Source organism: Pleuronectes platessa, chromosome 15 (genome assembly GCF_947347685.1).
Source record: "Pleuronectes platessa chromosome 15, fPlePla1.1, whole genome shotgun sequence".
In the NCBI taxonomy this organism is placed as follows: Eukaryota; Metazoa; Chordata; class Actinopteri; order Pleuronectiformes; family Pleuronectidae; genus Pleuronectes; species Pleuronectes platessa.
Window position 1 is genome coordinate 13,126,393 of NC_070640.1, and position 14,378 is coordinate 13,140,770.

General features: G+C 42.9%; 1 protein-coding gene across 2 annotated transcripts in view; it reads right to left on the minus strand.

The window, feature by feature from the left end:
• Nucleotides 1–13,740, minus strand: part of zbtb20 (zinc finger and BTB domain containing 20) — a 33,370-nt gene extending 19,630 nt beyond the window's left edge. Inside the window, exon 1 of one of the 2 annotated variants that reach the window (XM_053440993.1) lies at nucleotides 13,447–13,740. The gene's annotated coding sequence lies outside the window, so the exon portion shown is untranslated. Of the gene's footprint in view, nucleotides 1–13,182; nucleotides 13,358–13,446 lie in introns of those variants that run through there. The other variant, XM_053440995.1, reaches the window with a different exon arrangement.
• Between the last annotated feature and the right edge of the window lie 638 nt (nucleotides 13,741–14,378).

Sequence of the window (14,378 nt, forward strand, 5' to 3'; positions counted from 1 at the left end):
TCCACCTGCCTACGGGGTAAAGTGAGGTGAATGCTGGCAACAAAGGAGCAGGCCAAGGGAAGCAGGCTTCAGTTGCCCAGACTGCCACTCACAACAGTGATTCCATTTTAGCCGTGACACAGTGGGTGAGCAGCAGCCAGCGCCTACCTGCAGTGAATTCTAATCAGCCCAGGGGTCTGTCTCCCTCCCTCCCTCCTGTACCCTGTCTTGGACTAAAGGGGCTGATGATCCTTCAAAATTAATTAGATCCTTGTAGGAGGCGGCCATTTTCTTTCACTTAACGCTCCACCCAAAAAATAAAAAACATTTTGGGGAATTACACAAAATTCAGGTGTGTATTTCCCCCCCCTATCCCCTCATCGATCTGCTTCTGTGTGCGCCTCTACCTGTTTCCTGTTTCATCACGTTGTAACTCTCTCGCCATCTTTCCCTCCATCTGTCTGTCTCTCTGTCTGTGCCCCCCCTCCCCACTACCCGCCCCGTCTCCCCTCCCTCCCTCTGAACCCTCCCCAACACCCTCCGCCCCTCTCCGGCTGCCTCAATGCTCCCAGCTCTGTGTCTGCCTCTGTGGAGTTTGCTGTCAATAAATCCCCAGAGGTCAGTTTGTCTGCTGGAAATCAGACACAATGCTTCAGACTGCCAATGCAATGCATGCTCTGCCGCTGCCGCCACAACAAAGACTGGGGAGGGGTGGAGGGGTGTGGAAGTGGAGAGGGGGCACGAAGCAGAAGAGAAAAGGAGGGGAAAAATTAAGGCAGAGAGATGAAGGTTGCAACTTGGCCAGCCCAGACTCCAGGTTAATCAGCCGTCTGCATAAGGTGACTGGCTGATGAAATACGCAGCATCGCATTGGACATTAGTTAATCAAGGGTGGGGTAGGGGGGGTAAAATGGTGAGGATGGGGGATGGGGTGGAGAACAGACATAAGAGGCGTGTGCCCATGAAAGGAGCAGTGTAAGCCATGTGAATAATATACATCTTGAATATGCAAATAGCGCGTACACACACTATACAGACATATATTCAAGGCCCTGGCCACATTTAAATGTGGAGATAAAAGGGCCGGGGGGCATTGTGAAACGCTCACGTCCATGCATGTGCATTCACTGCTTGATGGGTCCGCTGCACATTTGCACTTATCAGGAGTGTTTTTGTGTTGCACCTAATTAATAGTAATTTATGTTTGAATTTGTTTGAGACCACTACTGCTTAACAACAACTGTCCAACGTTGTAATTATTAATTTCAATCATCCATTTAGCGCGAATGCATTAGCATATAAACTGCCAGAAATCGTGCTTTAATGCTATGGTCGGGAGAGGTGATCTAATGCAATTTAGAGGACAAGGTAAATGTGTGTCTGGGAAATATTAGGGAGTAATCAGGAGACGAGGTGCAGATCTGAGGAGTGACAACTCAAGGTGTGTTCCATAAAGACACACACGCTCATTTCACTCCTCTGAAAAAGAGAAAAAAAATTTTTTTACAGCTACAACTCAGTGCAATCAATCAAACTTTCCGTAAAATATGAGTAAATGAATTAAGCGTCAGCTGATGCTGTGAAGTCTGTGTTCCCGCTGCACAATTAAAAAGGATTCTTTTAGGTGACTGAATATTTATCTCCAGCCAACAATGTAATTCAGAGTGATGTGGCTCATGTTACATTCAAATATCTGTCTATAGTGTTGTGAATCAATCAACCTGTGAGGTAAATAAATGCACCTAAATATCACACACACACACAAACACACACACACACACACACACACACACACACACACACACACACAAACACACACACACACACACACACACACACACACAAACACACACACACTCACACACCCCAGGAGAAGCAGCAGCAAATGCCTCACACTCACAAGACTGAATTGATTTGCCTTTTCTAACAGTCACTGAAAATCATCAACAGGCACGCGTAGGCTGATGACAAGTTGAGCCAAGTTTTTCACACTTTTGTTTTTCTTTTTCCTTTGACTTGGTGTTCTCCCTTGACTGAAACTGTATATGGTGCAACATCACATCACCAGCTAAATATTTCTGAGATGAGCCGAAAATGTCCAGTGTTGCTAGAGACACAACCACATTACTTTTGAGCTGAGCGTTCCATGAAACATCTACCACGTGAAACGTCTTCCTGAACTTTGAAGCAGCTCTTCACGTAAAAACCACAGACGTGGGACGACTCTTATTTCACAACCACAGTTTTGTTTTCGAGCTCAGCGCAGGGGACACCTTCAGAAAAAACGTAGCAAACACTGTAAAAAAGCATTTTATGAATTCACAACAACACTATTAAGCAGCAGATTAATGTGTTCCACAGAAAGCCTTTAAAACGTGACTGGATATGCAGCTTTCTGATAAAATCCTTAGGCAAACAAGAAACAATAAACACCAGCATGCCAGTACACAAGCGCAGGACAGTAAAAGTATTTTTGACAAGGAAGCCTGTCAGACCTATTTCATTGTCAGATGTGTGGATAATCTAATTCTAATATAGAGATTTAGGGGCATGTTCAAACAAATCTGTACCAGCAGTAAACACAGCATTTTGTGCTTTATAACGATTTCTAAAAGAGCATAGAGAGAAAAAAATAAACAGACTCTTAAATCTATAAAGACAGTATCTCACTATGGTGATGGAAAGAATGCTTTCAAGAACATCTTAGCCCTGGCAAATGGCTGTGCTTTTGTTAATGAGCATTTGACCAAAAAGAACCATCTGACTACTCATATGACAGTCTCCAAAGCACCTCTAACCCCCGAAGCAGATAATGCTAAATTCAAGAGTTATCATTTAGGCACAAGTGTCCACAGCAAATGCCTCTCCACAGCTACTACACATGTCGAGGACATTTTACCTCTCCAAAAACAGGACCTCGCAGGCCATTAAGAGATCTTCATGGACCTACACAGATGCTCATAGGATTTCTCTGTCTGTCATGAGTGCAATATGCTAGAAGAGCACTTAATTAATTCGGTTCGGCGAGGAATCCCCAACTCCCTGTGAGTTTGTATCCGTGCTTGGATGATATATAAGTAAACAAGATCTCAACAAGTGAACTGTGTAGCATAAAGAGGCTGTAGCACCTTTATGTCTCAGAAAGAAAACCAACTGTCTCCTGACTTTCTGTTCTTGAGAGATAAAGCAGAACAAAGATGCTTTGTTCTGAATTTTGAGTGGATAGTGTGGGACCTCCGCTAACGAGCGAGCAGTTCTAACAGAACAGCAAAGCGCCACGACATGTTAGGTTACACTAAGTGTATATAATGTTCGTCACTAGAGAGACCACTGAGAAGGAAGACGCACACACAAACACACACGTGCAGTGCGTCGACGGAGTCCAGGAGAACAGAACAAAAGGTGCTCACACAAGCATTGTGCAAGGCTGACTTTCATATACAACACTAATAGGATTATAGTAAAGGTGTTCTCACACACACACACACATACACACAGTCAGCAGCAGTGTGAACTACACACACAGGGCTATGATATTCCCTCTAACATACACTAATGGGTTATGTAAAATGTTATTATAATAGGAGTCAAACACAAATTGAATCCTGAGATTTTGTGATTATTTCTCTAAATATTTTATATTATTGTCCGGTCATATAACATTTAATCTAATCTCACCACGTCAGTTTAGGACAGTGTCATCTCAGGACACGGTGATGTAACCATCAACAGTGCGTTAACTTCATTTCACCATTTGTGAATGTGATTGTGAGCAGCCTCTGAAGTCCTGCACCATGTGTTTCACCAGCAGCTGCACGAGGGTGCACGAGCCAGTGCCGAGCTGGTCCGGCAACAGAGCTGAACTTTCACAGATGCACGATGGCGCTCAAAGCAGCGCAGCACATCCATGGAACCCTGAACCTGGATTTTTTTTGTTAGCTGGTTTTGCGCTTCAAGGGTCAAAAGTCCTGCCTCTCTCCAAGAACCTGGCAGGCCCAATACTTTCCTTTTTCTTTTCTTTTTTTTAAGAGTTTACAAAAAAGGAGTGCTAACATGCTGCATGTTGACAATATGGAAGCAAAGGAAAGGGGGGAAATGGACTTTCTGAAAAAGGTTTTCATGATGCAATATATTTCTTCATCCAGACGCCGTGACTGCAACAATGCACAAACCATGACTGAGATATATTATGTGTCTACTGGTTCATATGCGAACAAAATTTCAAGCAGAGGCTATTCTGTGTTTATTTTGAACCTTATGAATGTTGGCACTTTTTTGTGTATTTATAGTCTGGCAGATTGTTGCATAGTAAATACAGATTATATATGTCTCTTCAGCTCATTTGACATATGACCGATCTAAAAGTGTAACGCTGACACGCTGAAACACAGTCAACCAAATGAGTGACCTATACGCACGTCCACCGAGGGCTCTGGTCACAGTGGTCTGCATGCTAGCCGAGCAACACAAGTTAGGACTGAAACTCAAACAGTCTGAAATTAGCACAAATGTAAGACTTTCTGTGAATCAGATGGGGAGGAGGCCCGATCTACCCACAGTGGGGAAACCTTATCCATACAGCACTGTGTCGCAAGGCAAAGTTGCCAAAGAAGCCAGCTAGATTTCCCCATTTTAGTATTGTGTCGATGATATTCTAGTAAAGACAAACTCAAAAAGAGATAGCATCTGGAAATGTGAGCTGATTAAAAATGTTTCCAATATACACTGCAGAACATGCAGATACGTCCAATGGAAACAGGGCTTCAATAAACACAATAAGGTCAGTAATCTATAGCAAGTATCAGCTAACATAGGGTATTAATAACAAGTAAGAATCATTTTACAAAAATACTGACGGTATCCAAACAATATATCAACACACACACACACACACACAGACACACACTGTTACTCAGTAAATCTGGATAAATTATACATTTTCTCCTTCAGTGACTGCAGCCTTAGAAACTGATGAAAAAATACTGTAATTCATGGAAACTCAAAATTATAACTGAGCCTCGCACAACATTTATCAACACTGATATTGTGTTTTGGACTGTGTGCATGCATGTGTAATAGTGAAACAGAATCTGTAAAATGTGTCAAAATCTTAACCAGTATTTACAAATGTACATTGTACATGTACTGTGTTAAGCTGATTATTTTCTGTATACTATTTTGTAGATGCTTTTTTTTAAACATGTTTTGGTCCAAGCTTTGTGTGGCGTTGTGCAGCGATCTGCTGTAAATTAGATTTGCAGGTAGTTTTTTTTTTTTCTTACGCTCAACCTTACCTACCAAGCTCAGGAATGCCTGCAGGGAAAAGCCACTTTAAGAGAGTGTGTGTGTGTGTGTTGGTGTGGTTATACTAGTTCTACAGCACAAGTTGTGTAAACATTACCACATATTATCACTGATCACATATCATACTATTCTCTGTTGCAAATACATATATTGGGCTTTTTAATGGTGAGGCCTCTCGGCTGTGTATTTGTCGTCCAACCTACTCTTAACTCATTGGTGGGGAAGCTATTAAAATGAAGAATACGTTCTTTGGTCCTTTGATCAACCAGAAGGTCAGCTGTCGCCCGACTGGGCCAAAAAAACATTGATATCTCCACAGCGTTAAAGATCAATGATACTACAAGTAGGTGAAAACACATACAAATGAAGGTGAGATGGATTTTTTTTTTTTCTGCTAAATAATCAATCAGTCAATTCAATCAGTACAATTCATGGTGAGTACCTTCACATTTGCAATTATAAAATTCCTATTGAGCTCAAACTGGTTTCGCTGTACAAAGCTCGGTGTAATAAAGGCAAAGCCCAGTTGGTTTGTAATGAGTTTCCATTACCCTACCTACCAAACGTTTGTTGCTATGCAATGTGTTCCTACCTGCCACACAAGCTATTTGACTTTTCACCACCACCGCGAGCCTAAACATCATTGGTATGTGCTGGTGCAGTTTTGGCTTCCTGGTATGTTTCGTGTGCAAAACAGTGGTGTCACTACAAAGTCATCTCGCGGCACGGAGCGGGGAGATAACATGACCCCCCATGGGCTTCATCCATGATAATCATGTGGCCCAGATAATGCACATGTTGGCTGGTACATGCGGTCTCTTTGAATGTGGCCGAATGATTCTCACTGATGGTAACAATCTATGGCCCATAAGCCCAAGAGTGTAACCTAAGCTCATCAGCTGCTTCTGGTAACATTACTATAAAAACCATGCCACATGGCCCGAGAGTATTTTCAGCAGTTACAATCATAAATGTGTTAATTCTATGTCACTTGTTCTGTCGTGTGTAGCCCAAGAGGAGCAGTAAGCTTTGCACTTTATTTTAGTTTTTAGATTTTTTTCTTTGTGCAACACAGGGTTACAGGCTGAGTGAATGTAATGTCATAGCTTTAATGACTAACTCCTGTAAGTGTGTTTCTCTGTTTGTGCGTGTGTTAGCCTATAGTGACCTGCACAGGGTGTTGCCCTGCCTTCCTCTGTAAATGCATGTTGGGATATGCTGGGCTGACCCTGGAGGAGTCAGGAGGAAGTATGAAAACATATTCATGAATGCATGAATTTTGAGACACTTGGCACACTACTACAGTAAAAGGCCAGGAAAGTCATTGCCTCTAAATACATCCATATCGGTTGACTGGTTTACTGGATTTCTAAGTGAAAGAGGACGTTATTGTTCGTTTACGTTGCAGCTGCCACAAGGTCTTTTATTGGAAGATTTCACTAAAGTGAAAAATACTGTGCCACAACTGACAGCTATTACATTGCCATACTAACCGCCGAAACATCTTGTGGAGGCACATGGTGTGCATGTGTGTTTAAAATGTAACACAGTGGTTATTAACTGGATCTGGTGCTAACAGGACGATCACACTGGGTTTGTCTTTACCACTTTTAAAAGTCAAATGCACTGTGAAAACAAGCTTGGCTACTTAACCGAAACAGAAAATGTGTTTGTTGTTGAACAGGTTGCGCTTTGGTTTCCCTTTGCCATGTGGTCCAACAGTCGTTAATCAACCACAGTCCAAGCAGATGCAAAAAAAATTAAAAAGTTGCTGGGTTGGTAAAGCCGTTTTCCAAATCAACAATGGTTCCCAGTTTGCTGTTTTTTTTTTTTTTTTGTTATCCGTCTTTGTCAGGGTCAATTTTAGGGCAAAACAATTTAGAAAGTATCAGAGCAAATAATCTTTTCATTTTCATGATAATGGGAAAAAAAGTAAATTCCCAAAAAATGTTTATTTCAAAAGACAAAATGCTTTTTTTGTTCCTGCAGCTGCATTTCAAAAAACGAATGAGAGAGAGAGAGAGAGGAGAGAGAGAGAGAGAGAGAGAGAGAGAGAGAGAGAGAGAAAGAGAGGGAGGGAAAAAAAGGAAGAAAAAAGTTTTGCGATTCTGTGGAAATACTTTAAGGTTACCACAATCTTTATTTTGCGATAAACCCGCAACAAAAATACTATTGTGTGCCCATTTCACAGTAACATACCGATGTACCTTGAGTCAGTCTGTGCGTGATCTTAACATTTTGGCTGCTGTGAGTGCTGTTTACTGGCAGGAGGCTTAATAAGTCTTCCTGAAGCCAAGATAAGAGCAACGGGTTCACGGCACGTATTCTTTGTAAAAAATTGTTTTAAAAGTTACTCTTTCTACTTGGTAACTACTCACTTTAACATTGTCTTCAACTCTCTTTAGATACTTCCCCCCCCTCTTCACCAAGGCAGTGATCTCACCATGACTTGTAGAAAACCATATGGGTAGCAGGGGTGAACTGAGGACACACATGCACCTTGGCAAACATACAACCTCGCTATTAGAATCCAGGATACATTTTTCACATCAGTTGAATGCCTGGGCCTGCGTGTGTGTTTAAAGACAGAGCATACAAATGAGCCTTAAATGCTTATAGCTTGTAGATGCAATGCAAAGAGGGAATGTTTATTGAAGATTAAAAGATACATTAAAGTAACTAATTTCAGTTTTAATCCGGTTTTCTTTTTTGCCTCGAAAGAGAGCGACTATCTTCTGTACTTCTTGTGAAGCAACTTCGAGCACAACTTTCAGCACAAACAGATGAGTTTGCGTGAAAGCTTTTAAAAAAAAAAGGTCTGTGAATATAAAGACGCATGAATCAAGAGTCTGTTTGTAATTTTAGCAAAGGTAATGGAAACACATGGTCACACCCACAACTGGACTGTGTTTGCACTGTATGTAGTGTATGTATGTATCAGAAAACAACAGAAAATAGCTTTTAAAAAAGAAGAGACCATTGAAAATAAAATATAATATTTAAATATTTAACCATAATGAAACTGTACATGACTCTAATTCTGTAGCCAAACTGTATGGGTGAAGACTAACTCTGGAGGAAGTGTGTATAGGGCAGTTTGGTCAGGGCTTGTCCTTTTTACATATATTTTGAATATAACTCAATCAGTTGATCCAAAAACAATGTTGTATTTACCATTGAGATATTTGGGCAATTTAAGGATATTAACTGTCCTTTCATAAGACTTTATTAGATTTTATAACCAAACCAGAGCTTCCTAACAACAGCGTGGTGCGTTCGCAAATTTCATTATGCATTCCTGTGATACTTGCAGGGAGGGGGAGATTCCAAAACAAAAGCTGAAAACTGAAAAAACACAGCTTTCTAGTTTTACGTCAGTTTTCCACACGACGTGCGCTCTGAAAGTCGTTGGGTTCGGAGTGAACGAGTTTCTCCGACCAGTCCTTTTCAATTTTTATCTGCTAATTCACTATAAGGGGAAGGAAGTCTTTTTTTTTTAACCCCTGCTCTATGAATTATCAAATTCAGCTAGTTGTTTTCAGCCGACATGAGAGTCTTCTTCTAGCATTATGAATACATAATAAATCAGTGACTGGTTAAATAAAAAACCTTCGGTTTTATCCAAAAATGTTTTTATCCTGGCATAACAGTTCCCTCGTCCATAAACAAGATATATCTCCCCTTATATAAACACATTATTTCCCATCTTTGCCTTTCTGCTGAAAGAAAATCACCATAGCTCATTGTAACAGCATTTATGTTGCATAATACAGCTAAGGGGTAAATTTTCTCCTTAATTACAAAGGCAGCTTTTACAGATTCTGAATAGGTTTTGCAATTGTGTGTGTGTTTTTTTTGTGTGTATTTTGTAGAATAAAAAAAATAATATGATGTGAAGAGAAGCATGTTATGTGTGAAAAAGGTGCTTTGTGAGTAGAAGGATCCCAGCCAGTTTAGCCAGGAGGCAGCTAGCCTGCCAACAATTTCTAGTTTTGAAAAAAAAAATCTGTATATGCTAGCAAACCACCAAGGTAGTGTTGGCGAACACTCACATCATGATATTTTACTACGATCAAGAAAATGTATATGTGTTACATGTTTAGCATTAACATGATCTCAACCTCTCTGAAGATGTCCAGGTCTTATAAGTTTGCCATGGTAACTGGGGACTCACATGCAGTATCAAAACAGCAGTCTTTGCAATAAACATCAGGTGAGAAACTTTATGTGCTCCTCTTAAATGAAAACCAAAAGCATAGAGGCTATACAAGATTTAGCGTAAACTTTAAGTCGTGCACCTGAAAACATCAGGTTGGAACAACAGCAAAGATTACTCCTTGCTCCATGATGCAATATTCTTCTAATGTGTATTATAGAGCAAGAGCAAGAAGAAGAAAAAGGGCAGAAAAGAAGAAAAAACAAAACAGTGTGGGACAAAAGGGCCAAGCAGTTAACAAGCACTGTGACATTCTGGATGCAATCCACAAAGTAGCTCGTTATATCGATGGATCTCTACTGCATTCCCAAAATGGCTGCCAAATATGTTCAACTGGGTTAGACAAAGTACCAGGATGAACTCCAGTGCATAGTCTTTTGTCATATGGCAAAATCCCCTTCTAAGGACTAACATTATTATCTTACTTCCTATGTAATGGTTAAGCAAGAATTTCTAACATTTTGACAGTGGATGCTAATTAATTCCCTGCCACATATACTTTATTAACTTTAAAGTCTCTGTTGCAGTAAAATAAAATTGTATTTTACTGTATATGTGGCAAACTAAACAGCACTGCATGATTCTGTAGACTGCAGTGAATTCTACCCATAATCATTAGTACATGTCCTCTCCACTACATTGTGAAATAAAGCACTACCGCCTAAAACAAATCTTGAGGAAATCCTGGTAGCAGCCTGGTGAAGATGGCAACCAGAAATGTGGCAGTGCGGAGGCTTCAGAGAGAGGCTTCTCTGTCTTGTGTATTTGGACATTTGCTTTTACTGCGCTTAAAAAAATTATATTTGGAATCCTGACCTGCCATCTGTGTGCATGTACAGTACAAGATTATTGCTTTTTTTTTTCTCCAATACTCTCTTCCATGAGAAGCAGATATACATACATCAGTACATCATGGGTACCCTTACACATAAACCCGATGAAATCAGGTGTAGCAACAGTGACAATATGGGCACTGTATTTCAATTTGCTCATCAATAATAAATTGCTGAATGTGAAGACAGTGTGGCAGGCTACAGAGGACGAGTGAAAGATGGTGAAGCCAAAAGAGAATTGGGATTGATTGTTGGGTGTGGATTAACTACACACCTCTCCGCCTGCCTTCATCTGAGTGGGACTCCAGTTTATCTGCTAGGTCTCCTTCATATAATAATGAGTTTCCTTGGTCTGCAGACATGCTCTTAAATATTCATTAGTCATGGGTGGGTTTTAGCCATGACACAGAAAGCGGGAAATGGCGATGGCTCAAACACTGTGAATATTAATGTACATGTGGAATATATACATATAAATACTCATTAGAGTCTTAACTGAGACGAAACTGGGCACCTGATACTCTGGACTGATATACATCCCCCCCACACCCCCCCTCAAGGCACATAATGGCTGGTGCTCTTCCAGCAGCTACTGTACACCTCTGTGCTGATAAAAAAAAAACAAGAGTTTTTGACATCAAGCTGTGGTGAGAGCTCACTCACACACAAGACAAGTACCCTTCAATTCATCAAACAATAAAACAAAATGTCCAAAAATGCAGGTTGTGTCGAGTTTCTTTGAGCATGAAGGGGATCCGTGCCAGTGCACACTTTGTGACAATATAATTTTTACCTGACTCTCGCCACGTGCACGCCTGTCAATCAATGCCCCACAATTCACAGGACAGATTCGGAATAATGTGCAGCCTGCAAGCTCACGGGAGAAATGTGGCATGCCTGCTGCACGGGGCTGCACACTCATCCCCGTGTTCTCCAAGTGCGTCCATTCAGAAAACAAATGATCCGGTGCAGCCATCACTTACATAACCAAAGCCTATAGCATCGCAGCCCGTTATACATTGAGGATATGTATTGTGAATGGAGGCGGGGGGTGGGAGGGGGGGAGGGGGGGACAGAGTAAGTGATCGCAAACAAAAAGTGAGAGTGGATGAACGCACAATCGTGTGGTGAAATGAAAACCTAAACACACAACACAGACAACACACAGGTGGAAGTCCACAGACCGTGTGCGCGCGCTGGATGGAGCCGGACGCAGCGTTGCGCTCTCACGCCGCCTCCCCTGTGTCAAACCCGGGACCCGGCTCTCCCGTGTGTGGCTGCACTTGGCGTCCTCTCACGGCTGCAGCCTCAGTGGTCACACCGGAGCTAACCTCTGGCTCGACTAACGTGTCGACGCAAAGCTTTTGTACCTGCGCACAACTTGTCGGGTTACATATCCAGGAGCCCTGTGCCGATTAATCAGACCCAGAGTGTGTTGGAGCTGTGGCACAAACTATCAGTGGCGCCGGTGATAGACACAAGAACATGCTGCACTCTCTTTATCTGACAGAGCCAAGCGCTTTGGGACAACATCTGTTTGCCACACACACACACACACACACACAGACACACACTAACACTAACACACATGCACGCTCAGTCTCTGCCCCCTTTCTCACTTAGACACACAGACACACGCACGGATAGATGGAGCCCCAAAAGAATACGACTGACATGTTGCTCCGGATAAACTCCCCGTGGCCCTTTAAGTGAATTTTGAGGAGTCACTGCTCCATTTCTTTTTATTACATCGACAATGTGCAGCATTTGGACACATTTGAACTTTAGAATATACCTCCACGTTGCCAGCCTCGCGAGCAACGGAGAAAAAGAGAAGGCATCACGGGTGGCCCATGAATATTTTGCAACAGAAATGTCTCAAAAAACGCGCAGGAAGCGTCTAATGCAACTTTAATCACAACACAACATGGCCCCGTATATCTAGGCCAGCCTCCGCCAAAACATCCTTACGTCGAAAGCATTTTCTCACAATTGAAGCTATAAATACAATTTGAAAAAGCGGATTTGCGACATTTAAAGTGACCATTTTCTTTTTTTTTGTTCTTTTTTTTTGGGAGAGGGGGGTGGGGGGAGAGAAAGAAACATGGCACCAAAAAATCCAGAGCCAGGGTCCCGCTGGATCTGGATGTGATTTATCTCAGAAAACTGAACCTGCAGTATTGTTTTACCCTCAGACACAATAGCCAGCCTGCCTCCCGCCTGCTGGACACAGCTCGCTGTAACCCCATCTCATAAATACCACACAGTATTGATATTAATTCATAAGGAGAGAGAGAGGGGGGGAGAAAAATAGGCTAGACATCTGTCTGAGGAGCCTGTACGCGCGGTGCTGAGCCGCTGCTATAATGATCCAGACATTTCGACATCAGTCTATCAAGTTCAACAAACCGACACGTATCGAAATAGGTTACGACTGTGGGTTATAGTGGTTAATAGCGAGAAGGAAACGCGTTTCCTCTGACTCAAATAACTGACCTAAAAACCAAAATGCGCACGTCGGCTGGCCACAGTTGTTCCGGGCTCCCAGTGTGTAAAATGTGAGCGAGCGGAGCTAAAGCCTGTACGAGCCTCGCCGGTTGCGAGAACCGGACCTGTGAACCCACTTGGAACCGCTAGCATTGTTCTCAAGTGTGCCCTGGTCCGGCTCACTCACGCACGAAGCCGAAAGTCGCCCGTAAAGAGGCTAAAGGTAAAAGGGGCATGATGAGAATAATGGCAAATGGAGGGGGAAACTTGCGTCATGCCAGGGCAGCGCGTTTTTTTTAATTTATTTTTTTAAAAGACGAATGTTAACGGACAACTAAGAAAGAGGGCAGCTTAAAAACTCACAAACACTGACGTTAAATATCCGAGATCCACCGGAGAAAATGAAGTTTCCGATTGTGTAGCTGCCCAGAGCTTAATCATTGCCCGGGTGAAGCTACAGCCAACAACTGTACATGGAAGTCAAAGAGGCATTCCATGCAATTTCACACCGAAGTCAACGCGCACGTCCCCACGTCTTAAACAAGAAAATCCCCCTCCGCGACAACAGCACCACGGAGCCGGCGAAGACCCATCCCCTCTCCCCGCGTACTTTTCTAAATTTCTTACCTGCACTTCGAAGCACGTTGAAAAAGTGGCGACAGCGTTTCCACGGCTCCCCTTGCGTCTTTTTCTTTTTTTGTTGTCCTCCCCCGACGAAGAGCTGTTGCACTTTATTATTTTTTGATATTATTGTGATGATTTGAAATGTGTTCCTTTACTTTGTTTCATTTCTCACTTCCATCTTCTTTTCATCTCATCAATAAACACACGCTGCAGCCTACCTTCATAGAGCAGCTCGGTTCAAGTGTGCCCTCCCATTTTTTAACTATACATCGAGTACTTTGAGGGGTGGCGATGGTGGTGGACTGGAGGGGGGGGGGGGGGGGGGGGAGCGGGTGCTAGGGGATGAGACGGTGGTGGTGGTGGTGGATGAGGGAGGGGGGCACGCAGGCACGCCTTTCCACTTAAAGCTGCTATTGGAAGAAGCGGTGCACTGTCTTGGGTTGGATCAGAGAGCCGTCAACATTTGTCGCGCCCCCCAATCGCAGGGAGCGCAGCGGCAGCAGCAGGACTGGTGGAGGGGAAGGGGGGGGAGAATGAGAGAGAGAGAGAGGGAGAGAGCTGCTCCATTATGGCTCTCATGGAAGTGGTGGGAGTTGTAGTAATAGTAGTTGTAGTAGTAGTGTTCTCCTCCTACTCGCGCTGTTTAAGATTTTTTGCTCTGGGAGGTCTAAAGAAATGATGGAGGTCCAGGGGAGGTGGGAGATCAAAGGCGGATACGAGGAAGCGATGCGCCCCGGCCACAAGCATTCACTCCACGTGCACGTCACCCATTTGATTTAGTTCGTGTGTTTTAATGCCTCACTGTGCGCGCACTCCCTCAGTATATCGCAAAATGTGAATGAACTCGCGGATCTCTCCCCCGGTCTGGGATCAGGAGGGACGAGAGGGGAGGGAGGGACGGCGGCGTGTGTGTGTGGTGGTGGTGTGGTGTGGGG